We start from the raw sequence: 24387 nt of genomic DNA on the forward strand, positions 1-24387 counted from the left end.
GAGACCCAGTTGTCCCAGCCAAGGCCATCCTGGACCAACATACAGTCTGCTAGCTGGAAATGCATGGAAGAGTTCAGCCAAAGCCAGCAGAGCTGACCACAGAGGCTGAGCCCAGGGAAACCACAAGAACCACCCAGCTCGCTGTAGATTCATGACCAAGAATAAATACTTAACTGTTTTTGTTTTTTGTTTTGAGATGGAGTCTCGCTCTGTCACCCAGGCTGGAGTGAAGTGGCACAATCTCGGCTCACTGCAACCTCTGCCTCCTGGTTCAAGCCATTTACCTGCCTCAGCCTCCTGACTAGCTAGCACTACAGGCTCATGCCACAGCCCCCGGTTAATTTTTGGAGAATAAATACTTACTGTTTTAAACATTGCATTTTGGGGTGGTTGATTATGCACCAATAGCTGATATATTCCTTGTTTTGCTTAAATTAGTCCTGGTTGGTTTTTCTGTCATTTAGAAATTTTCATTAGAAAATCCCAGATGATGCAACTGTAATACCTACCTCATAGGACTGCTCTGAAGATTGGAAGTGACATTGGCAGAGTGGCTGGCACACTTGGGGAGGAGTCAGTAAACAATAGCTGTTGTCATTATTCCCTGTTCATCCTCCCAGCTGCTCCCTCATCCACATCCTCCAACCACAGGCAGCAAGTCCTCTGCCAGTGTGGATAGTGGAGGGCGGCATGCTGGCTGAGGAGTGCCCTGGGTGGCCATGCTGTTGCTACCAGGCACTGGGGAGGAGACCAGAGAACCCAAGTTCAGGTCCCCATCTTCCAGAGGTGAGCCCTTAAGTGCCCTGTGAGAGAATGAGATGCTACTTCTCGGATTGAACGGAATAAAAGTCTTCAACAAGATTTCCCTATGGTTTAGCAACTCCACTTCTGGTATGGGCTGAATTGTGTCCCGCCCACACCCCAAAAGTCATATATTGAAGTGCTAATTCCCAATATCTCAGAATGTGACTGTATTTGGAGGAAGAGCTTTTAAAGAAGTAATTAAATTAAAGTGAGGCCATTAGGGCGGATTCTAATCCAATCTGACTGGTGCCCTTTTAAGAAAAGGAAATTTGGACAGACAAAGCCACCAGGTATGTGTATGTACAGAGAAAATGCTATGTGAGGGCTCAGCGAGAAGGTAGTTATTATTATTTCTTTTTACCAACCAAAAAAAAAGGCTTCAGGAGAAACCAGCATTGCCAACACCTTGATCTTGGACTTCCAGTTTCCAGAACTGTGAGAAAATTAATTTCTGTTGTTTAAGCCACCCAGTCTGTGATATTTTAATAAGGCAGCCCTAGCAGACTAATACAACTTCCTAACTGTGTAGCTCTAGGCAAGTTACTTCACTTCCTAAATGTCAGTTTCCTCACTTACAAAACAGGAATGAAAAAACAGTAGCCATGGCAGAGGGTATTGTGAAGATTTAATGAGATAGCACCTGTAGCAGAGGTGCCCGGGACCTGTCACAGGATAAGAGCAGGGAATACGTTAGCAATCGCTAGTAGCATGTTATTCATTTTAATTTATCCTTTGTTTATTTAGCAACAACTTGTTTATGATGACAAAAGCCATGTGTTTACTATTCAAAAATCTTATAAAAATACCAAAAAATGCAAAGTTCTATAAAATGTCAGCCCCTTTTCCACATATATGTAAACGTTTTAAAAATTACAACCATACCACACATACCGTCTCCTGACTTCCATCCTTCCTCCAGCAATAGACCTGCAAACAGTTCTCAAGGGGTTGTTATTCTTTTTTTTTTTGAGACAGAGTCTCACTCTGTTTGCCAGGCTGGAGTGCAGTGGCCCGATCTCGGCTCACTACAACCTCCACCTCCTGGGTTCAAGCGATTCTCCTGCCTCAGCCTCCTGAATAGCTGGGACTACAGGCGTCTGCCACCAGACCAGGGTAATTTTTGTATTTTTAGTAGAGACGGGGTTTCACCATATTGGCCAGGCTGGTCTCGAACTCCTGACCTTGTGATCCGCCTGCCTGGGCCTCCCAAAGTGCTGGGATTACAGGCGTGAGCCACCACCCCCGGCAGGGTTGTTATTCTTAAATGCCCATTACTGTCTCACTTTGCTGGAAAGGGGGAAAGGGGAAACTAAATGTGAGTTTCAAAGAGAATGGCCCTGCTTCCTTTGGGGAAGCTGTTGGCCTCCCTCATTATGGGGCACCGGCACTTCATACCCCTTTCTGGAGATACTGGTTGAAAGAGGTCCCTGTACACCCCTCCCCAGGCTGGTGCCCAGGCTCTTCTCAACACCCCTCTACCATGCTCACCCCTCATTCCCATTTTCATCCCCCGCTTTCCTGTCCTGCCCCTCCCAGGTGTTAAATGAGGGGAATTTCAGTCTGGAGTGAATGTTTACAGCTTACTTGAAACCCTTAAAAATAAAAATTCATCATAAACTGACAGATCCTTAAATTTAACTGTGCAAACAGTGCCACTATAATATTTAAGCTCCGCTTGAATGAATGTTCTATCAAAACCATATGGGCTCCCACCTGGTTCCCTCTCTGCAATGGTGGAATTTGAGGAAATGCTGGCGGGATGTTTATTTGGGCTGAAGGCACAGACCTGCTTACTCTGGGTTACCTTTTTTATGGGTGCCTTCATGTGACTTGGTCGACAGCCCTGGGCCTTGGGCCGCGCAGAGTTCCTCTGGAGGCGTAGTGAGCAGGAACAGTGCAGGATTCAGACTTGCCTGGTTTGAATCTTGGTTCTGCAAGTGACTAGCTGTGTGACCTTCAGAATTTTACCTGCCCTCTCCGTGCCTCAGTTTCCCATCTCTAAAATGGAGGGAGGTGTGATGATAACAGTTCCTCTTTATCAGAAAACTAGATGAGCCAATTTGTGTGACACACAATACCTGGAATATAGCATGTCCTCAATAAACTCTGTGTGTGTGATTATGTGTGCGTGTGTGTGTGTGTGTCTGTGACAGAGAGTGAGTAAGGGAGAGAGAGGGCATGTGCTCAGGTGCGATTGATCTAACTCCTGAGTTTATGACACATGGTCCACCCCTGGTCTGCGCAGTCCTGCTCTTATTTTGTTGATTCCTTCTCCTTTACCCTCATTTCCCTTGTCATTCTCTGTCCATCAAGATAACCATTTTAGTCCATTTTGTGGATTATGGGGGTATATATCCTTAACAAAATGTAATGTTGTTTTGGTTTTCATATGGTCTTTTATTGACCTGAAAGTGTGTTACAGATTTTTTTGTTTTGTTTTGTTTTACTCAGAATGATGTTTTAAACACCCATGCGTGTTGCAGTGTGTACGAGTCTCTGTCTTCTAACTGTGGCTGTTACTACATGCTGTGCCTCCAGCACACTTGACCATCTGCTCCTTAACTGATGGACTCCAGATTGCCCCAACTCAGCCCCACAAACAACACTGCCTTGGAAATAACTGGTCATGTCCTTTATGAACCTGTGTGAAAATTTCATTAGAATATATGACTGGAGAAAAACAACAGATGCTGGTGAGGCTGCGGAGAAAAGGGAATGCTTATGCACTGTGGAAAGCCGTTTGGAGATTTCTCAAAGAACTTAGAACTACCGTTTGACCCGGCAATCCCATTAGTGGGTATATATCCAAAAGAAAATGAATCATTCTACCAAAAAGATACATGCACTCTTATGTTCATCACAGCACTATCCACAATAGCAAAGGCATGGAATTAACCAGTGGATTGGCTAAAGAAGAGGCAGTACATATACAGGACAGAATGCTACACAGCCACAAAAAGAATGGAATCACGTCCTTCGCAGCAACATGGATGTAGTTGGAGGCCATAATCCTTAACAAATTAATGCAGGAACAGAAAACCAAACACTGAATGTTCTCACGTACAAGTGGGAGCCACACTTTGGGTACTCGTGGACATAAAGATGGTAGCAATAGACACAGAGTGGGGTGACTGGGAGAAGCACAAAGGTTGAAAAACTATTGGATACTATGCTCACTACCTGGGTGATGAGATTAATCATACCCCAAACCTCAGCATCATGCAATATACCCATGTAACACATTTGCACATGTACCCCCTGAATTTAAAATAAAAACTGAGATTATTTTTTAAAAATACAAATTTGAAATTAAAAACACAAACAAAAAAAGAATCTATGACTAAGAATGAATGGTCAGATAATATGTATGCACATACCTAATTTGACTAAGAACTGTAAACTGCTAACTCATGCTGTTGGCCAATTTTTTTATTAAGGCTCATTTACTTGTTAATTGTCAAGAGTTCCTTTCTATTCTTGTTAGCTTCTGACAAAGCAAATTATCTTCCTTCCATCTGTCATCTGTTTACTATATCTGCATTATTCTTAATTGATGAAATTATCAATTTTGATATATTCATATTGTTTTTTCTTACATTGAGTGTTTTTAGCTTTATATTGTTTGTATTGAGTTATAATTTAAATACAAAAGGATATGTAGAGTGTTAAGTATATAGTAGGATGAGTTATAATTTAAATACAAAAGGATATGTAGAGTGTTAAGTATATAGTTGGATGAGTTTGGACAAGCATCTACACTCATGTAACCACTACCACAGTGAAGATATACAACATTTTCACCACGCCAGAAAGTTCCCACTTGCCACTTCCCAGTTAATCCCCCACAAAAGGCAAATACTGCTCTAATTTTCATCACCATAAGTTAGTTTTTCATATTCTAGAATTTCATATAAATGGAATCTTACATATACTTTTGTGGCTGGCTTTTTGCATTCAATGTGTTTTTCAGATTCATTTGTGTTATTGCATATATCAGTAATTCATTCTTTTTAATTGTTGAATAGTATATCATAAGAAATTGTGTATCCACTTATCCAACCATAGACATTAGGAGTGTTTCCAGCTTTTGACTCTTATGAATAAAGCTGCTATAAACATTTATATACAAGCCGTGTGTGTGTGTGTCTGTGTGTGTGTGTGGTGTGTGTGAGTGTGCGTGTGTGAGTGTGTGTGTGTGTGTGTGTATTCATTTTCACTCCTAAGAATGAAATTTTTGGATCATAGATAGATAGGTATATTTTATTTGTTTTTTGTTTTATTTTGTTTTGTTTGTTTGTTTGTTTGTTTGTTTTAGTGGAGACAGGGTATCACCATATTGGCCAGGCTGGTCTCACACTCCCGACCTCGTGATCCACCCACCTCAGCCTCCCAAAGTGCTGGGATTACAGGTGTGAGCCACCACGCCTGGCTGTTTTGTTTTGTTTTTGAGAATAGGGTCTCCCTCTGTTGCCCGGGCCGGAGTAAACTGGCATAATCATGGCTCAATGCAGCCTCAACCTTCTGGGCTCAAACAATCCTCCTTCCTCAGCCTCCCAAGTAGGTGGGACTACAGGTGCATACCGCCATGCCCAGCTAATTTTGTTTGTTTGTTTTGTAGAGACAGGGTCTCGCTATGTTGCCTAGGCTGATCTTGAACTCCTGGCCTCAAGTGATCTTCCCACCTTGGCCTCCCAAAGTGCTGGTATTATAGGCATGAGCCACCACTCCCAGCCAGTAGGCATTTTACCTTCAAAAGAAACTGTCAAAGTGTTTTCCAAAGTGTTTTTACCTTTTCACATTCAAAACAGAAATACAAGAGATTTTCAAGTGCTCCACTTCCTCACCAACACTTGATATTTTCCATGTTTTAAATTTTAGTCATTCAGGTATGTGATGAGTATCTCATATTGTCTTTAATTTTGATTTTCCCTTATGTCTACTGATGTTAAACATCTTTTCATGCACTTATTTGGCATTTCTAGATCTCTTTTGTAGAGTATCTCTTCAAATTTTTACCCTTTTGTTTTAAATTTGACTGTCTTTTATTGTTGAGTTGTAGGAGTTTTTATATATTCTGGATGCAAGTCCTTTGTCAAATATGTGTTTTACACAAATACTTTCTCCTATTTTGTGGCTCATCTTTTCATTTTTAAATGATCTCTCTTTTTTTATTTTTCTCAGGTGGAGTTTCATTCTTGTTGCCCAGGCTGGAGTGCAATGGCACAATCTCGGCTCATGGCAACCTCCGCCTCCCAGGTTCAAGCAATTCTCCTGCCTCAGCCTCATGAGTAGCTGGAATTACAGGCATCCGCCACCACACCCAGCTAATTTTTGTATTTTTAGTACAGATGTGGTTTCTCCATGTTGGTCACGAACTCCCGACCTCAGGTGATCCGCCCACATCAGACCCCCAAAGTGTTGGGATTACAGGCGTGAGCCACCGCACCTGGCATTAATCTCTCTTTTTTTTTTTTTTTTTTGAGACAAAGTCTCGCTCTGTCATCCAGGCTGGAATGCAGTGGCACGATCTCGGCTCACTGCAACCTCCACCTCCTGAGTCCAAATGATCCTCCCACCTCAGCCTCCCGAGTAGCTGGGATTACAGGTGTGCACCACCATACTCGGCTAATTTTTGTATTTTTAGTAGAAACCGGGTTTCACCAGGTTGGCCAGTCTGGTCTCAAACTCCTGACCACAAGCGATCCACCCGTCTCGGCCTCCCAAAACGCTGGATTACAGACGGGAGTCACCATGCCTAGCCTTAAATGATCTTTTTTGATGAGCAGAAGTTTATATCTTTGATAAAGTCAAATTTATCAATTTTTAAAATAGGCTTCGTTTAGAGGAATTTTAGGTTCATAGCAAAATCAAACAGAAAGTGCAGAGAGTTCTCATTTACCTCCTGCCCACATAAAAACACAGCCTCCTCTACTACCAGCATCCTACACCACAGTGGAACTTCCATGACAATCGAGGAACCTGCACTGCCACACCATTATCACCCAAAGTCCATAGTTTGCATTAGGGCTCACTCTTGGTGTTGTATATTCTATGGGGTTTGACAAATGAAAAATAACATGTATTCACCATTATAGTATCATACAGAGTAGTTTCACTGCCCTGAAAATAATCTGGCTCTGCCTATTTATCCTTCCTTCCCCCAACCCCTAGCAACTACTGATCTTTTTTTTGTCTTTTTCAGAATGTCGTACAGTTGGAATCATACAGTTATGTAACTTTTTTGGGTTAACTTATTTTACATAGAAATATGCACTTAAGGCTTCTTCATGTCTTTTTTAGGGCTTGATAACTCATTTCTTTCAGCACTGAACGATATCCCATTGTCAGAATGTACCACAGTTTATTTGCCCATTTACCTACTGAAGGACATCTTGGTTGCTTCCAAGTTTTGGCAATGGTGAATAAAGCTGCACTTTTTCGATCTTAGAGCTAATGTGCTGTGTTTTGTTTTGTTTTATTTTGTTTTGTTTTGGTGGACTCTTGCTCTGTCAACCAGGCTGGAGTGCAGTGGCATGATCCTGGCTCACTGCAACCTCTGCCTCCTGGGTTCAACCGATTCTCGTGCCTCAGCCTCCCAAGTAGCTGTGATTACAGGCATGCACCACCACACTCAGCTAAGTTTTGTATTTTTAGTAGATATGGGGTTTCACCATGTTGGTCAGGCTGGTCTCAAACTCCTGACCTCAAGTGATCTGCCTGCCTCTGCCTCCCAAAGTGCTGGAATTACAGGTGTGAGCCACCATGTCCAGCCAGAACTATTGTCACAAATATCTGTGTGCAGGTTTTTATGTGGACAAAAGTTTTCAACTCATTTGGGTAAATATCAAGGAGCACAATTGCTGGATAGTATGAGAAGAGTATGTTTAATTTTGTAAAAAAAGCTCCCAAACCGTCTTCCAAAGTGCCTATACCATTTATCATTTCTGCCAGCAATGAATGAGAGTTCTTGCTGCTCTATAGCCTTGCCAGCATTAAGCGTTGTTGGTATTATATTTTGGATTTGGGCCATTTTAAAAAGTGTGTGGTGCTGTCTCATTGTTGTCTTAATTTTAAATTTTCTAATGACATATGATGTTGAGCATCTTTTCATATGCTTATCTGCCATCTTCTTTGGAGAAGTGTCTGTTCAGGTCTTTTGCCCATTTTTTAATTGAGTTGTTCATTTTCTTATTGCTGAGTTTTAAGAGTTTTTTTCTAAATTTTGTATAATAGTTCTTTATCAGATATGTCTTTTGCAAATATTTTCTCCAAGTTTGTGGTTTCTCTTCTCATTCTCTTGAAAATTTATCAGTATTAATCTTTTATAGGTTTTGCCTATTGAGACGTTTTCAAGAAACATGTTCACCCCAAGATTGTGAAAATACTCTCTTGTGCTTATTTCTAGAGACTTTACAGTTTCTGCTTTTGCATTTCGATCTTTGATCCATCTGAAATTAATTTTTCAGTACAGTGTAAGGTAGGGGTTGAGATGGATTTTTTTTGCATATCAGTATCTAGTTGTTACAGACACTTTGTTGAAAAGCCTTTTCTTTCCCCCCTTTGATTACTTTGGTATCTTTTGTTGAAATTCAATTGACAATATATCTATATATATGTATATAATATATAGTCAATTACATATAATTGACTAATTGACTACATCTAAATTATATATAGAGTCTATATAGATATAGTTTCTCTATATATATAATGTGTGTGTTTGTGTATATATATACATATGCCTATTATGGGGCACTATTCTTGACACTACCATATTCTTTGGATTATTGTGGCTTTAGAGTAAGTCTTGAAATCTGGTTGGATAAGTCCTTCAATTTCGTTCTCCTTTTCCAAGATTGATTTGAATACTCTAGGGTTTTTACGTTTCTATATAAATTTTAGAATCTATATGTGCTTTAAAATATTCTGCTGTAGGCTGGGTGTGATGGCTCATGCCTGTAATCCCTGTACTTTGGGAGGCCGAGGTGGGTGGATCACCTGAGGTCAGGAGTTCAAGACCAGCCTGGCCAACATGATGAAACCCTGTCTCTATTAAAAATACAAAAAAAAATCAGCTGGGTGTGGTGGCGCACACCTGTAATCCCAGCTACTCAGGAGGCTGAGGCAGGAGAATCACATGAACTCAGGAAGGGGAGGTTGCAGTGAGCTGAGACTGTGCCACTGCATTCCAGCCTGGGCAACAAGAGCAAAACTCTGTCTCAGAAAAAAAAAAAATCTGCTGTAATTTTTATTGAGAGTGTGTTGAATCTTTACATAAATTTGGAGAGAATTAACATTTCAACAATATGGAGTCTTCCAATCCATGAACATGGTATAGCTCTCCATTTGTTTAGATCTATTTTAATTTTTTTAATCAATATTTTGTAGTTTTGGTGTAGAGGTCTTACACATCTTTTGATAAATGTATTCTTAAGAACTTTGTGGATCTCAGAGCTATTGTTAATGATATTATTTTATATTTAATTTTTAAATTACTTGTGCTACTGTATAAAATTGATTTTTTTACAATGTTGACCTTATGTCCTGAGATTGGCAATTTCTTTTGTAGGTTTTGTAAGATTTTTCCACACGTAAGCATATTATTAATGAATAAAAATAATTTTACTTCTTTTCTAAGCTTTATGCCTTTTTTTTTTGACACAGTCTCTCTCTGTCACCCAGTCTGGACTGCGGTGGTGCAAACATGGCTCACTGCAGCCTCTAACGCCTGGACTCAAGTCATCCCCTCACCTTATCCTCCCGAGTAGCTGGAACCACAGGCATGCACAACCATGCTTGGCTAATTTTTAAAATCTTTTGTAGAGACAGGGTCTCACCATGTTTCCCAGTCTGGTCTGGAACTCCTGGGCTCAAGCAAGCCTCCCACCTCAGTCTCCCAAAGCCCTGAGATTATAGGTGTGAGCTGCTGAGCCTGGCCTTTTATGCCTTTTATTTATTTTTCTTGTCTTATTGTAATGGCTAGAATTACCACTGTTACATTGACTACAAGTGAAAGGGAACATCTTGGCTTTGTTCTTAATTTTGGGGAGAAAACATTTAGCATTTTTTTGTTTTTGTTTGGTTTTTGTTTTGAGACAAGACCTCACTCTGTCATCCAGGCTGGGGTGTAGTGGCACAATCAGACCTTACTGCAGCAGCCTCAAACTCATGGGTTTAAGTGATCCTCCCACCTCAGCCATCCAAGTAGCTGGGACTACAGGCATGCACCACCACACCCAGATGATTTTTAAATTCTTCTTTTGTAGAGACAGTGTTTTGCCATGTTGCCCAGGCTGGTATTGAATTCCTGGCCTCAAGTGATCCTCTTGCCTTGGCTTTCCAAAAAGCTGGCATTATAGGCATGAGTCATTATGCCTGGCCAGCATTCAGCTTTTTGATATTTATTATTAGGTTAGCTGTAGGCTTTTTATAGATGCCTGTATCAGATTGAAGATGTTTCTTCCATTGAAAATTGTTACTAGTTTTTAAAAATCATGATTACATGTTGAATTTTGTCAAAGACATTTCCTTTATCTATTGAGATGATCCTATGATTTTCCTTCTTTATTCTATTAATGTGATGAATTATATTTATTGCCTTTAAAATGTTGAACCAAACTTGTAGCCCTGAGATGCATCCCATTCAGTTATGATGTATTATCTTATTTTAGTTCAGTTGGGGAGACCAAGAATTTTTATTTTATTTTATTTTTTATTTCAATAGGTTTCTGTGGAACAGGTGGTGTTTGGTTACATGGATAAGCTCTTTAGTGGTGATTTCTGAGATTTTGGTGCACCCATCACCCAAGCAGTGTACACTGTACCCAATGTGCAGTCTTTTATCCTCCACGCCCATCCTACCTTTCCCCTTGGGTCCCCAAAGTCCATTGTATCATTCTTATGCCTTTGCGTCCTCATAGCTTAGCTCGCACTTATAAGTAAGAACATAACAATGTTTGGTTTTCCATTTCTGAGTTACTTCACTTAGAATAATGGTCTCCAATTCCATCTGGGTTGCTGCAAATGCCATTATATGCCATTATTTTATTCCTTCTTATAGCTGAGTATTATTCCAGCACATATATATATATATATATATATATACCACATTTTCTTTATCCACTTGTTGATTGATGGGTGACATGGTTTGGCTGTGTACCCATCCAAATCTCATCTTGAATGGTAGCTCCCATAATTCCCATGTGTTGTGGGAGGGACCTGGTGGGAGATAATTTAATCATGAGGGCAGTTTCCCCCATACTGTTCTTGGGTTAGTGAATAAGTCTCACAAGATCTGATGGTTTTATAAGGGGTTTTCCTTTTCACTCGCCTCTCATTCTTTCTTACCTGCTGCCATGTAAGATGTGCCTCTCACCTTCTACCATGATTATGAGGCCTCCTCAGCCACATGGAACTGTGATTACATTAAATCTCTTTTTTTAATATATAAATTACCCAGTCTCAGGTATGTCTTTATCAGCAGCATAAAAACAAACTAATATAATGGACAACAACAAAAACATAAAGTGGGGAAAAGACACCCTAGTCAACAAATGGTTCTGGGATAATTGGCAAGCCACATGTAGAAGAATGAAACTGGATCCTCATCTCTTGCCTTATACAAAAATCACTCAAGATAGGTCAAAGACTTAAATCTAAGACCTGAAACCATAAAAATTTTAGAAGATAACATTGGAAAACCCTTCTAGATATCTGCTTAGGCAAAGACTTCATGACCAAGAGCCCAAAAGCAAATGCAACGAAAACAAAGATAAATAGATAGGACCTAATTAAACTAAAAAGTTTCTGCACAACAAAAGAAACAATCAGCAGGGTAAACAGACAACCCACAGAGTGGGAGAAAACCTTTGCCAACTATGCACCCAACAAAGGACTAATGACTTTTTAGCTATATGACACTGTATATGTATATATACACACACACATATATATACATATACATATATATGTATGTATATATATATTTTTACTGTCATTCTTTTAATGATGTTTCAGAACAAAGAAAATGTCACAGAGTTATATGTGGTTTTTATGTGGTATAGGGCACAAGAAACAGTTACCAACAGAAAATATTTCTACAGCCCCAAAATAGCTTACTTACAAATATTTGCAAAATTCATTCTTATGGTACTCATGTAATTTTGTACTTGCATCGACAGTTTACAGAGATGAGTAATTAAAATTAGGTTTTTTGGGTGTTTTTTGTTTTTTTTTTTTTTTTTGAGAAGGAGTCTGGCTCTGTCCCCCAGGCTGGAGTGCAGTGGCCCAATCTCGGCTCACTGCAAGCTCCGCCTCCCAGGTTCATGCTATTCTCCTGCTTCAGCCTCCCAAGTAGCTGGGACTACAGGCACCCACCACCACACCCAGCTAATTTTTTGTATTTTTAATAGAGAAAGGGTTTCACTGTGTTAGCCAGGATGGTCTCAATCTCCTGACCTCGTGATCTGCCCGCCTTGGGCTCCCAAAGTGCTGTATTACAGGCTGTTTTGCCTTCCATGTTGGCCAGGCTGGTCTTGAACTCCCATTTCTTTCAGAGCCTCTCTTCTCTGGGCTGTAATTATGGCTTCTGGACTTTTTGTCAGAATCGGAATGGCTCCATTTGCTATCCTCCCTAGAACTCTCGTGTTTTAAGAACCTGAGCTTTTCCTTGGCTTTTTCCTGGTTATGGTGACTGCTAGAAAGTTCTTCATGAAGTTTTCTCTTCTTAGAATGGTTCTTCACTTCAGAATCACTGTTGTTATGCCCTGAACACTTGCTTTTCTTTCTTTTCTTCCTATTTTTTTTCTTTATTGCCACTCTCACTCTCACTACTGCTTTCTAAAGTCTCAGTAGAGGAAGAGGAGGAGGAGGAGGAAGAGGATTTATGTTTTTTGTGTTTACTTCTGCTCTTCTGAAACATTTTCTTTTTTCTATCTTTTTCTTTTCTTTTCTTTTCTTTTTCTTCTCTAGTCGATCTAATTTCCTGAAAAGTTTCTGTTTTTGTTTAGTTGCTAGTGACTTTAAACATTCAACTTCTGGATATTTTTCACCCTCACTTGCAACAAACTCCTTTGATGGATCCTTTGCGGTCAAGTTTCTCCCTAGTACATTTCGTTTCGGTGCAAACCCACTGTTTCTCATCTTCGCTATTAGCTCCAAGGGGTGCATCGATGGCCCTGAGACGTCAGTGGGAACCAAACTTGCATTGATTCCAGAAAGACCAAACAAAGGACATTCTTGATCTGTGTTGACATGACCCCATTGGTGACATTTAATGCCCACAGGGCTGCTCTCTGATGTTCATGTCACCTTTGACATATTTTTCTCATGGGGCTCCTTTCTGCCATTCATATTTGTATTCAGTCTCTCTTTCTGTTTCTTCTTTCTCTTGGTTTTCTGTTTTAGCTCCTGGTGGGGCTTCATACATGAAATTAAGGCCATTATTTACACGTTCATCTCCCATAAGCAATCTGTTATCATATGATTCTTGTTCTTTATGATATTGCTGCATTAATTCTTCTTGTTTCTTCTTATCATATGATATTTTCTGTTCTGCCATCCATACTTTTTTGATATTGGATTTGGAGGCAAGATGAAAATCCTTCTTGCACATGAAGCTGGTGAAGGATTTCCCCATCTTGGAGCTGGAGGTGGGTAAAGAAGCAGCTAAATCTGTAAGCAACATAAACAAACTCAGCCTCCTAACCGGAACTGCTGCCACTGTATATTTTTTAAATGATGGCTCTAAGAATTACAGCCATAACTTATCACACTCTTTGTTTTTTGTTTTTGTTTTTGTTTTTGTTTTTGAGATGGAGTGTCTCTCTGTCACCAGGCTGGAGTACAATGGCGTGATCTTGGCTGATTGCAGCCTCTGCCTCCTGGGTTCAAGTGATTCTCCCACCTCAATCTCTCGAGTAGCTGGGATTACAGGCACCTGCCATCAGGCCTGGCTAATTTTTGTATTTTTGTAGAGATGGGGTTTCACAATGTTGGCCAGGCTGGTCTTGAACTCCCGACCTCAGGTCATCCTCCTGCCTCAGCCTCCCAAAGTTTTGGGATTACAGTCATGAGCCACCGTGCCCGGCCCACACTCTTTCTTAAAATTGATAGTATTCCACTTCACATGTGAGGTAAGAATCTTATCTTAGTTACATTCATACTCCCTCTCCTCTTCTTTACTATCATATAACTTCCTTCTACATATATTATAAATCCCACAATAAGCTGTCATTAATTTTGCTTTAAAATTATTAAATGAATTTTAAATAATTTAAGAAAATAATTTTTATATTAACTTACATATTTACCGTTTCTAACAGTCTTCATTTCATCCTATGTGATTTTTCATCTGGCCTGAGTTTTCCCTTAAGCCTGAAAAACTTCCTTAGAATTTCTTATGGTGCAGGTCTGCTGGTGATAAATTCTAACAGTATTTGCTTATTTGAAGATGCTTATATTTCCCCTCAATTTTATAAAGATGTTTATGGTCAGGCCGGGCATGGTGGCTACGCCTATAATCCTAGCACTTTGGGAGAAGGCCAAGGCGGGTGGATCATCTGAGGGCAGGGGTTCGAGATCAACCTGGCCAACATGGCAAAACCCCATCTCTACTAAATACAAAAAAAATTAGCCAGGTGTGGTGGCGTGCAACTGTAATCCCAGCTAATCCTGGCTTGGTGGCACGTGCCTGTAGTCCCAGCTACTCAGGAAGCTGAGGCAGGAGAATCGCTTGAACCTGGGAGGCGGAGGTTGCAGTGAGCCAAGATCATGCCGCTGCACTCCAGCCTGGGCAACAGAGCAAGACTCAGTCTCAAAAAAAAAAGAGATGTTTATGGTCAACATAGACTTCTAACTTGACTTTTTTTTTTTTCTTCCAACAAATTGAGCATATTGTTCCATTGTCTTCTGGCCTCAATTGTTCCTCATGAAAAGTCAACTCAACCAATATTCTTATCATTATCATTATCATCCCCTATATATAATGCGGTTTTTTTTCCCCATGGCTGATTTTAAGATGTTCTCCTTATCTTTGATAATCATGATGCATTTTGTTAATTTTTTTCTTTTTTTTTTGGAAAGATGGGGTTTCACCATGTTACCCAGGCTGGTCTCAAACTCTTGGGCTCAAGTCATCCACCTGCCTCAGCCTCCCAAAGTGCTGGGATTACAGGCGTGAGCCACCATGCCCAGACTTGTTGATTTTTCTTTATGCTGTTAGTTCACTAAGGCTCGTGGATTAAAAAATGTTGAGTAACTATCTTGCTGTTTTTTCTTTGTGCATTGAAACTGACAAGGCCCTCAGATTGAAAAGTGTTCAGTTTCATTCTAGCAGAGACTCAGATTGCTGCAGATCACCTTGACCCTGTGGCGGCTTGGTTTTAGCCTTTGTTAAGGAAAGTCTATTTGAGTTTGCCAGTAGTTCTAGGGTGCAACCCTTAGTCCTGGGACATGGTCTCAACCCCTAAGGTCTGATGCCCCTTCTGGGGTGTCAATCAAAAGCCAGGAGTGTTTGCCAAGTCTCTCCAATTTGGCAGAATTTTAACTGCAAACTATATTCCCAGGGCAGAGCAGCTGCTGAAATTTCTGCTCAGTTCTTTCAGCCTTCCAGCTGTTGTTTTCCCAGGAGTTTTTTTGGAATCTTACCCTGCATATGACCAGTTCAGGGGATGGCTATAAATTAGAAGGAAATTTTTGTATGTATTTTGGGATTCTTTCTTCTGTGGCTTATTCTGTGATTTCCCCCCTCAAGTTCCAGCTGCTCTCGCAAACTTGCACTCTTCTGACTCTACAAGCCCAATGAGACTGCCACTTTCTGCATGAGCTCCACCCCATAGACTACTCAAATGGTGAGCGACCTCAAGGTAAAAGCCAGATAAAAGTAGATCACACCCAGTACACTTTTCCTTCTTTCTACAATTATATACATACAGTTTCTGCCTGCTTTTAGTCATTCTCCAGTGTCTTCAAATAGTCATTTATTATATTCTGTTGAGAGTCTATAATGTTATTGACAGGAGAATCAGCCCAATACAAGCTACTCTTTCTTTACCAAAAGTTGAAAGTCCTCTAGATCCCAAAGATATGCTACATTTTCTTCTATTAATTTTGTAGTATTACCTTTTACATTTAAGGTTTCACTCTATTTGAAGTTCACTTTTGAATGTGGTGTCAAATAGAAATCCAGTCTAATTTTCCTTACTTAGGAGCCAGTTTTTCCAATAGAACCTACTACTAAATATAAAGACTTTACCCCAGATCATTGGGGGAGGAAGAATGATTATCCTCCTTCAATGATCTGGGGTAACATTATTACATATATTAAGTTTCCATGTGGAACCATCTCTGACCTCTTTATTCTGTTCCATTGATCTTGTGTTTCACTGATTCATCTGATCTTGTACCAATATCACTATTTCTATGGCTTTGTAATATGCCTTAGCATCTAGTGGGGCAGGTACCTTCCCTTCCCTTTATTCTATCTTGTAGATCTTTATTCATCCACAAACATTTTACAGTAAGTGTATCAGCTTCCCAGAAAAAAACTATTCCATTTTGAATGTGATTAAATTGAATTCATAGATTAATTTGGAGAAAATTAATTTTTTGTGCTATTGACTTATTCCTCCCAAGAGTACAGTATGTCTTTCTCATTTTTATTATATTCTCTGTTTTTTATTTGAGGTTTCAATTTTTTTCCATACAGGTCTTATGTATCCTCAAATACTTCCTAGATACTCTACAGTTTTTGCTACCACTTACAAATGGTATATTAATTATTATTGCTTTGAGACAGAATCTCTCTCTGTCACCCTAGCTAGAGTGTGGTGGCGCTATCACGGCTCACTGTAGTCTTGACCCCTCAGGGTGAAGCAATCCTTACACCTCAGTCTCCCAAGTAGCTGGGACTACAGGTGCGTGCCACCAAGCCTGGATAATTTTTTTTTTTTAAGATGGAGTCTTCCAGCCTGGTGTGGTGGCTCATGCCTGTAATCCCAGCACTTTGGGAGGCCAAGGGGGGCAGATCACAAGGTCAGGAGTTCGAGACCAGCCTGACCAACATGGTGAAACCCCGTCTCTACTAAAAATATAAAAGAAGTAGCCAGGCATGATGGTGCATGCCTGTGATCCCAGCTACTCAGGAGGCTGAGGCAGGAGAATCGTTTGAACCTGGGAGGTGGAAGGTTGCAGTGAGCTGAGATTGCACCACTGCACTCTAGCCTGGGCGATAGAGTGAGACTCCGTCTCAAAAAAATAAAAAAAATCCTATGTTGCCTAGGATGATCTCAAACTCCTGGACTCAAGTGATCCTCCTGCCTCAGCCTCCCAAAGTGCTGGGATTACAGGCATGAGACACCACGTCTGGTCTTATTTTTAAATTATATTTTCACTACTTTTAACAGGTTTATAGTAGATGATCAATAAATCCATGTTAACTGTTTTTTTTTTTCTTCTGCTCATTTATATAGGACCCTCTAATCTCACTGGCTCTACCCATTCTCTTCCCTTTTCTAATTGGAAAATCTCCAAATTAATCTTTTTTCAACCTCATTTTATTCATTCAACAGCACTCAGTAATTATGTATTGAACACCTACTTACTATTTCCCATGTTCTGGAGATACATACTGATGAACAAAACAGAGCTCTAGACTCTTAAGACTTGCTTTCTAGTGGGAAGAGACAGACAATTAATGTAATAAATAGGCCGGACGCAATGGCTTACGCCTGTAATCCCAGCATTCTGGGAGGCCAAGGCAGGCAAATCACGAGGTCAGGAGATCGAGACCATCCTCACCAACATGGTAAAACCCCGTCTCTACTAAAAAAAAAAAAAAAAATTAGATGGGTGTGGTGGCGACTGCCTGTAATCCCAGCTACTCGGGAGTCCAAGGCAGGAGAATCACTTGAACTCGGGAGGCAGAGGGTGCAGTGAGGTGAGATCACGCCACTGTACTCCAGCCTGGGTGACAGAGGGAGATGACTTTGTCTCAAAAAAAAAAGAGGATAGTATGGCTGCGGCAGAGTGAGGAATGGAGAAAAATGGGGACATGAGGTCAAGAGACTCCATCTCAAAAAAAAAAAAACAGTAACAGGTAAGTAAATTGTTTGGCATGTTAAAAGATTTTAAGTGATATGAGGAAAAGAAAATTAGAGCAGGGTTATTGGGATCAGGAATGTGGAGGTAGGGCCAGTTTGCAATGTTACAAAGGGGTGTCAGAGTAGGTCTCATTGGGCAGGAGACACTTGAGTAAAAGCTTGATGGAGGAGGAAGGGAGAACATTCCAGGCAGAGGGATCAGCAAAGCCCTAAAGCATGAACTTTCTTGGTGTATTCAAAGAAGAGCAAAGGAGGCCGGGCGTGGCAACTCACGTCTATTATCCCTGCACTTTGGGAGGCCGAGGTGGTGTATCACCTGAGGTCAGGTGTTCAAGACTAGCCTGGCCAACATGGCGAAACCCCATCTCTACTAAAAACACACACACACACACAAAAATTAGCCCGGTGTGGTGGCACATGCCTGTAGTCCCAGCCACTCGGGAGGCTGAGCCAGGAGAACCACTTAAACCCAGGAGGGCTTTTTCCAGACAAGCTGAGATTGCACCACTGCACTCCAGCCTGGGTGACAGAGGGAAACGACCTTCCCCCAAAAAAAAAAAAAAAAAAAGAGGATAGTATGGCTGCAGCAGAGTGAGGAATGGAGAAAAATGGGGACATGAGGTCAAGAGGTGGTGGGGAAATGACAGATTGTGCAGGGCCTTGTGAAATATTGTAAGGACTTTGACTTTTTCTCTTACTTTGAGGGCACTGAGCACAGAAGTGACATGGCCTGACTTTACAATTTACAAGAATGACTCTGACTGCTAAGTTAAGAACAGATTGGAGAAGCTGGGAGACCTGCTGGGAGCCTATTGCAGTGATCCAGTGAAGGGGATTGTGGTTCAGACCAGGAACCAGCTGTGGAAGTGGTAAGAAATGGTTAGAGTCTGCAGGGGTTTGAAGGAAAACCAGACCCACTGTGGGATGTGTGGATGTCTCTGATTGCCCCTCTGGACTCACTGTCCAGCTCCTCCCACCCGGCTCTGTGCCCTGGGAGGTGACCTGTGTGAACTGCATCAATAATCTCTTTTGCTCTCTGTTTCCCACTTGGTTTGGCCAAAAGGAGTACTGGCAAGGGATCTGAAGGCAGGAGGAGTGTGAGGTGGGGGTATATTTCCTTGACTCCCTCCTTGCTGGTTTGGCTGAGCGCCTCGAATCAGGCAGCCCACTCCAGAAAAGCTGCTCCTGTGGGTTGGATAGTGGCCTCTACCCTTGGCCCCCCAGACTGAGGTGCTAACAGCTCCCAGCTCGTGCCAGTCCCAGAGGACTGCAGTATAACCCGTTGCTTTTCCTCAACTCTGTACATAGATTTATGTAGAGTCCAGTTATTAAACTCTCCTGTTTGACTGTGCCACCTTTTTCCTGCAGGGACTGTAACTGATAGAGAGTGGATATGGGGCATGAATGAAAGTGGAGTTGAGGATGGCTCCCTTGACCACAAGACCCAAGGTTTACCAGGTTCCCTCCTTCCATATAGCTCTGTGCCCTAGACCCAGCCAAAGCAACTCGTGGGGCTTTGTTCCCATTGGAAGTAAACAAATTGCACAGAACTTCAAAAGTGTAAAATGTAATGGTAAATATGGTCATCTTCTTCCACACAAAGCCTGATATGGAAAAAGCACTGTGCAAGGAGCCAGGAGGCTCCCTGAACAACGGATTAACTCCAGAATAACCCTTAGCAGGCCACTTGACTGCTCTGAGCCTCTTTCTTCATCAGTAAAATTAGTAAAAATGAAATGTAATTCAAAGAACTGTAGGGAAAGAACAAACAACAACACCCAGATCAACAGAATGCGATCCCGTGTGTAAGGCTGGGAAAGAGAATGCGGCGATTTGTATTCTTACAAATCAGCTTGGTTTACAATTTGCATGACCTCGAAGATGTTTCTGGGCCTGTTTCCTCATCTGTAAAACGAAAACAACAGTATATTTTTATTGTATGTTTCTGTATTGCTATAAAGAAGTACCTGAGACTGGGTAATTTATAAAGAAAGGAGGTTTAATTGGTTCATGGTTCTGCAGGCTGAATAAGCATGGCTTCAGCATCTGCTTCTGTTGAGAACCTTGGGAAGCTTCCAATCATGGCAGAAGGCGAAGGGAGAACAGGTGGTCACGTGGCGAGAGCAGGAGCAAGTGGGGCAAGGGTGGAGTGAGATACTCTTAAACAACCAGATCTCGTGTGAACTAACTGAGCAAAAACTCACCCATCACCCACAGGATGACTCTAAACCATTCATGAGGGACCTGCTGCCATGATCCAATCACCTCCCACTAGGCCCCACCTCCAACATTGGAGGTCACATTTCAACATGAGATTTGGACAGGATAAACATCCAAACCATGTCAACATTGTTTAGCACATGCTACATTAGCTGGTGTGGAGCTCAATGAAATGAGGGTGTGCCTGGCTAGTAAGTATTCATTAAGTGTTATGTATTTAATAAATATTAAATTACTCCCTTCTTCCTTTCTGTGAAATGAGGAAATTGAACTTGTTAATACAAAAGGTAACTTGTTTTGGTGACACTAAGTCTAGGATCTTTTGAAATTTTGGTTATGTATTTTTTCAAACTTATAAAAAGGACAAATAACATAGTAAACACCCATCTACTCACATTATCTACATGTATCTCTAAACATATATTAAAGAGAGAGATAGAGAGAGAATGAAAAAAGCCAGTGTAGGTGGTCCTGTAGCTGCAGCTACTCAGGAGGCTGGAAGGCAGGAGGATCCCTTGAGCCCAGGAGTTAGAGGCTGCAGTGAGCTATCATTGTGCCACTGCACTCCAGCCTGGGTCACAGGGAAAAAAGAAAAAAATAGGCCAGGCACGGTGGCTCACGCCTGTAATCCCAGCACTTGGGAAACCCCGTCTCTACTAAAAATACAAAAAATTAGCCAGGCATAGTGGCAGGCACCTGTAATCCCAGCTACTCAGAAGGCTGAGGCGTGAGAATCACTTCAACCCAGGAGGCAGAGGTTGCAGTGAGCTGAGATCGAGCCACTACACTCCAGCCTGGGCAACAGAGCAAGACTCTGTCTCAAAAAAATAAACAAACAAAAACAAACAAAATTTTGTATAATTGGTATCTCATTACGAATTAACCTGCAGCGTGTTTTTTTTCTCAGCAATATGTCTGTGAGATCCGTCCATTTTGATATGTGAAGGTCTTATTTGTTTTCACTACCGTGTGGTATTACATTGTATGAATTTGATGGACGTTTAAATTGTTTCCAATTTTTTAGGTTTACAAATAGTGCCACTTTAAACATCCTGATGACTGCAAGTTTCCAAGTCTGAACCTGAGTTTCTTTACAGCCTGCCAGATGCTGTTGTGCACCTCAGTTGAGATGGGGGAAGGGGAGAGAGGCTGGACTGGGGGTGGGAGGGGAGGAGGGATGGGGGAGCTGAATCTTATTTAACAGGTTCTGAAGGCTTTGTAAGTCACAGCTCTTAAAACACAATATTTTGAAGATTTAAGTGTAAATGAATCAGAGCCATATGGATTACATTTGCCTTAAATTACACAGGCTTTAGAGCAGGGCGCAGTGCCCTGGGGCTAAGGGAGCAGGCATTTCATGAACTACCTTCTTTGCTCCCCTTCCTGGCTTCTCTGCCAACAGGCTGCGGAGGAGTGGAGACTCGAGCTGCCCAGGTGCCCTCCACACAGTCCGACAGCCTGCCCAATGGGGGCACTGAGGAGCCTCAAAGCCTGGCATCTGGATGCCTGAGTCCTAGTGCCTGCCTTGCCACTGCTTCACTGTGTGGCACACTGGTCCACTGTGTGGGCCACACACTCTGCCTCTCTGGGCCTCAGTTTCCTCATTTGTAAAATGAGGCACCTGAGAGGAGCTATAGCATAGTGATTAAAAGCCTGGGTTTGGGCCAGGTGTGGTGCCTCACACCTGTAATCCTAGCACTTTGGGAGGCTGAGGTCAGGGGATCACTTGACGTCAGGGGTTCGAGACCAGCCTGACCAACATGGTGAAACCCCGTCTCTACTAAAAATACAAAAAATTAGCCAGTGTGATGGTGCACGCCCGTAATCCTAGCTACTCAGGAGGCTGAGGCAGGAGAATCCCTTGAACCCAGGAGATGGAGGTGGCAGTGAGCTGATATTGCACCACTGCACCCCAGCCTGGACGACAGAGCAAGACCTTGTCTCAGAAAAAAAAAAAAAAAAAAAAAGAACCTGGGTTTGACTCCCTCTCTAACCTCTTTCTGGCTGTGAGACCTTAGGCAAATTACTAATCAGCCCCCTCTCTACCTCAGTTGCCACATCCATAAAATGGGAATACTAATAGTATCCACCTCATAGGTAGCTGTGAAGAATAAACTATCTAGGACACCTAGAAAGTGCCTGACTCTAAGTAAGCACTCCACAGATACAACTTTTGTTTTATATTTTAGTGTCATTATCAAAGATCGTTCCGAGTCTGATTTTTCCTGGCAGAGATGATAGGAGCGAGCCTGAGGAAGGGTTATGCAGTGGCCGGCAGCTTCTCATTCCTTTAGTACCACATCTCTACTTTATATCCACTGTTCCATTCCATTTTAAATGCAAATAGATACACATATGCTTACCAAATGGATCATGCTGAGTTATAATTTTTTTTCACTTTTGCTGTGTCACAAATATCTTTTCATATAATTAATATTTATCTACAACTTTTTTTTTTTTTGACAGAGTCTTGTTCTGTCACCCAGGCTGGAGTACAGTGGTGCCATCTTGGCTCACTGCAACCTCCACCTCCCAGGTTCAAGCAATTCTCCTGCCTCAGCCTCCTGAGTAGCTGGGATTACAGGTGCACGCCACCACACCCAGCTAATTTTTGTATTTTTCATAGAGATGGGGTTTCACCGTGTTGACCAGGCTGGTCTCAAACTCCTGACCTCAGGTAATCCACCCGCCTCAGCCTCCCAGAGTGCTGGGATTACAGGCGTCAGCCCGCACCCAGACTACAACATTTTTATGTCTGAACAGCAGCACAGCAAACTGACATTTACCGACTGCTTACCATACACCAGGCACAGTGTTAAACGTTTCCCATGCATCCTTGTTTGATACTCAACATAAGAAAATGAATTTGGTTTCATTATCATCCCCGTTTTATAGCTGAGAAACTGAGGCTTAGAGAAACTAAATAGACTTAAAATACCACTGGAATTCAGATCTGTAGACTCCTGAGCGTAAGTGCTACCGGACGTTGTTTGTAGTACTAAAATAACATTTCTAAGCAACTTCAGGCCCCTATTCTTAGACACTTAAATTTTTTTTTCTGGCATCTTCACTTTTATCAACTGCATATGACAAACAATAAGAAGATATTTGGCAACATCATGATTACTTCTTTGGGATAAATTCTACAAAGTGGATGGCCCACTGTCTGGGGCTTTCATTTTGGAGACAAGGAGAAACAGAGGCCAGGTTGGAGGCTGGATGTGAAGGAAGAAGCAGGAAGCCATCCAGGAGAAGGGCCCGATTGGGAGGACAGGATGCCTCACTTGCCCACACAACAGAACACACTGCTTCGGTTTATCAGAGATGGGGTTCCCCCTGCTCCCCCTGAGCTCACCCTGAAGCCCTTAGGAATCTAGTTTATTTCCAGAAAGTTTTGCTGACTTAGCTAAAGACCCTGCTTTGTGGATCAGCTGCAAGACACAGACACTCAGCCAACACACACACACACACACACACACACACACACACACACACACACACACACGCTTCACCCTCCAGGAGTCAGGTGTGAGGAAGGCACTCACTGGGAAGAGGCCAAATAACCCATGGAAAGTGAGAGAGCTTAATTTACATGGAAAGAAAATTCCCTGAAAAAAAAGCCATTCATCAGATTTACATACATCATTTTCTCTCTTAACTAGGTTAACTCAGTTCAATAGTTTTGCAACAGCTTTATTGCTTTGGAGCAGGGGAGGAAATTGCATACATGCTCAGTATTTGGGGGTGGGGTTTTTTCTCTTTTTGAGACAGGATCTCACTTTGTCGGCCAGGCTGGAATGCAGTGGTGTGAGCACAGCTCACTGCAGCCTCAACCTCCTGGGGTCAAGTGATCCTCCCACCTCAGCCTCTAGACTAGCTGGGACCAAAGGCAAACACCACCAGGCCCAGCTAATTTTTTAATTTTGTAGAGATGAGGTCTCACCATGGTGCCCAGGCTCATGTTTACTGTTTTTTAAAATCCTTTGAAAGTATATCACTATCTGTGAAGATCTAAAAGTGTCTTAAATTCTCATTTCAGACTGGTTGTGTAATTTGCATACAAACCACGTGGACATCTTGTTAAAATGCAGATTCTGATTCAGGAAGGCTGACTGGGGCCTCAGCATGCACTTCTAACACTCTCCCACAAGGCTCGTGCTGCTGGTCCATGCACCAGCTTGCAAGTTGAGAGGAGCACACAATACATTTGGTAAAGTCGAGATTCTTCTCTCATGGAATTGTCACTCCCTAATTATTGCTCAAA

The 24387-nt window shown here is 41.8% G+C and overlaps 1 pseudogene; it reads right to left on the reverse strand.

Moving 5' to 3' along the window:
* Nucleotides 1–628: 628 nt before the first annotated feature.
* Nucleotides 629–13441, reverse strand: LOC116470635 (corepressor interacting with RBPJ 1-like; annotated as a pseudogene).
* Nucleotides 13442–24387: the final 10946 nt, after the last annotated feature.

Source organism: Hylobates moloch, unplaced genomic scaffold (genome assembly GCF_009828535.3).
Source record: "Hylobates moloch isolate HMO894 unplaced genomic scaffold, HMol_V3 SCAFFOLD_6, whole genome shotgun sequence".
Lineage (NCBI taxonomy): Eukaryota > Metazoa > Chordata > Mammalia > Primates > Hylobatidae > Hylobates > Hylobates moloch.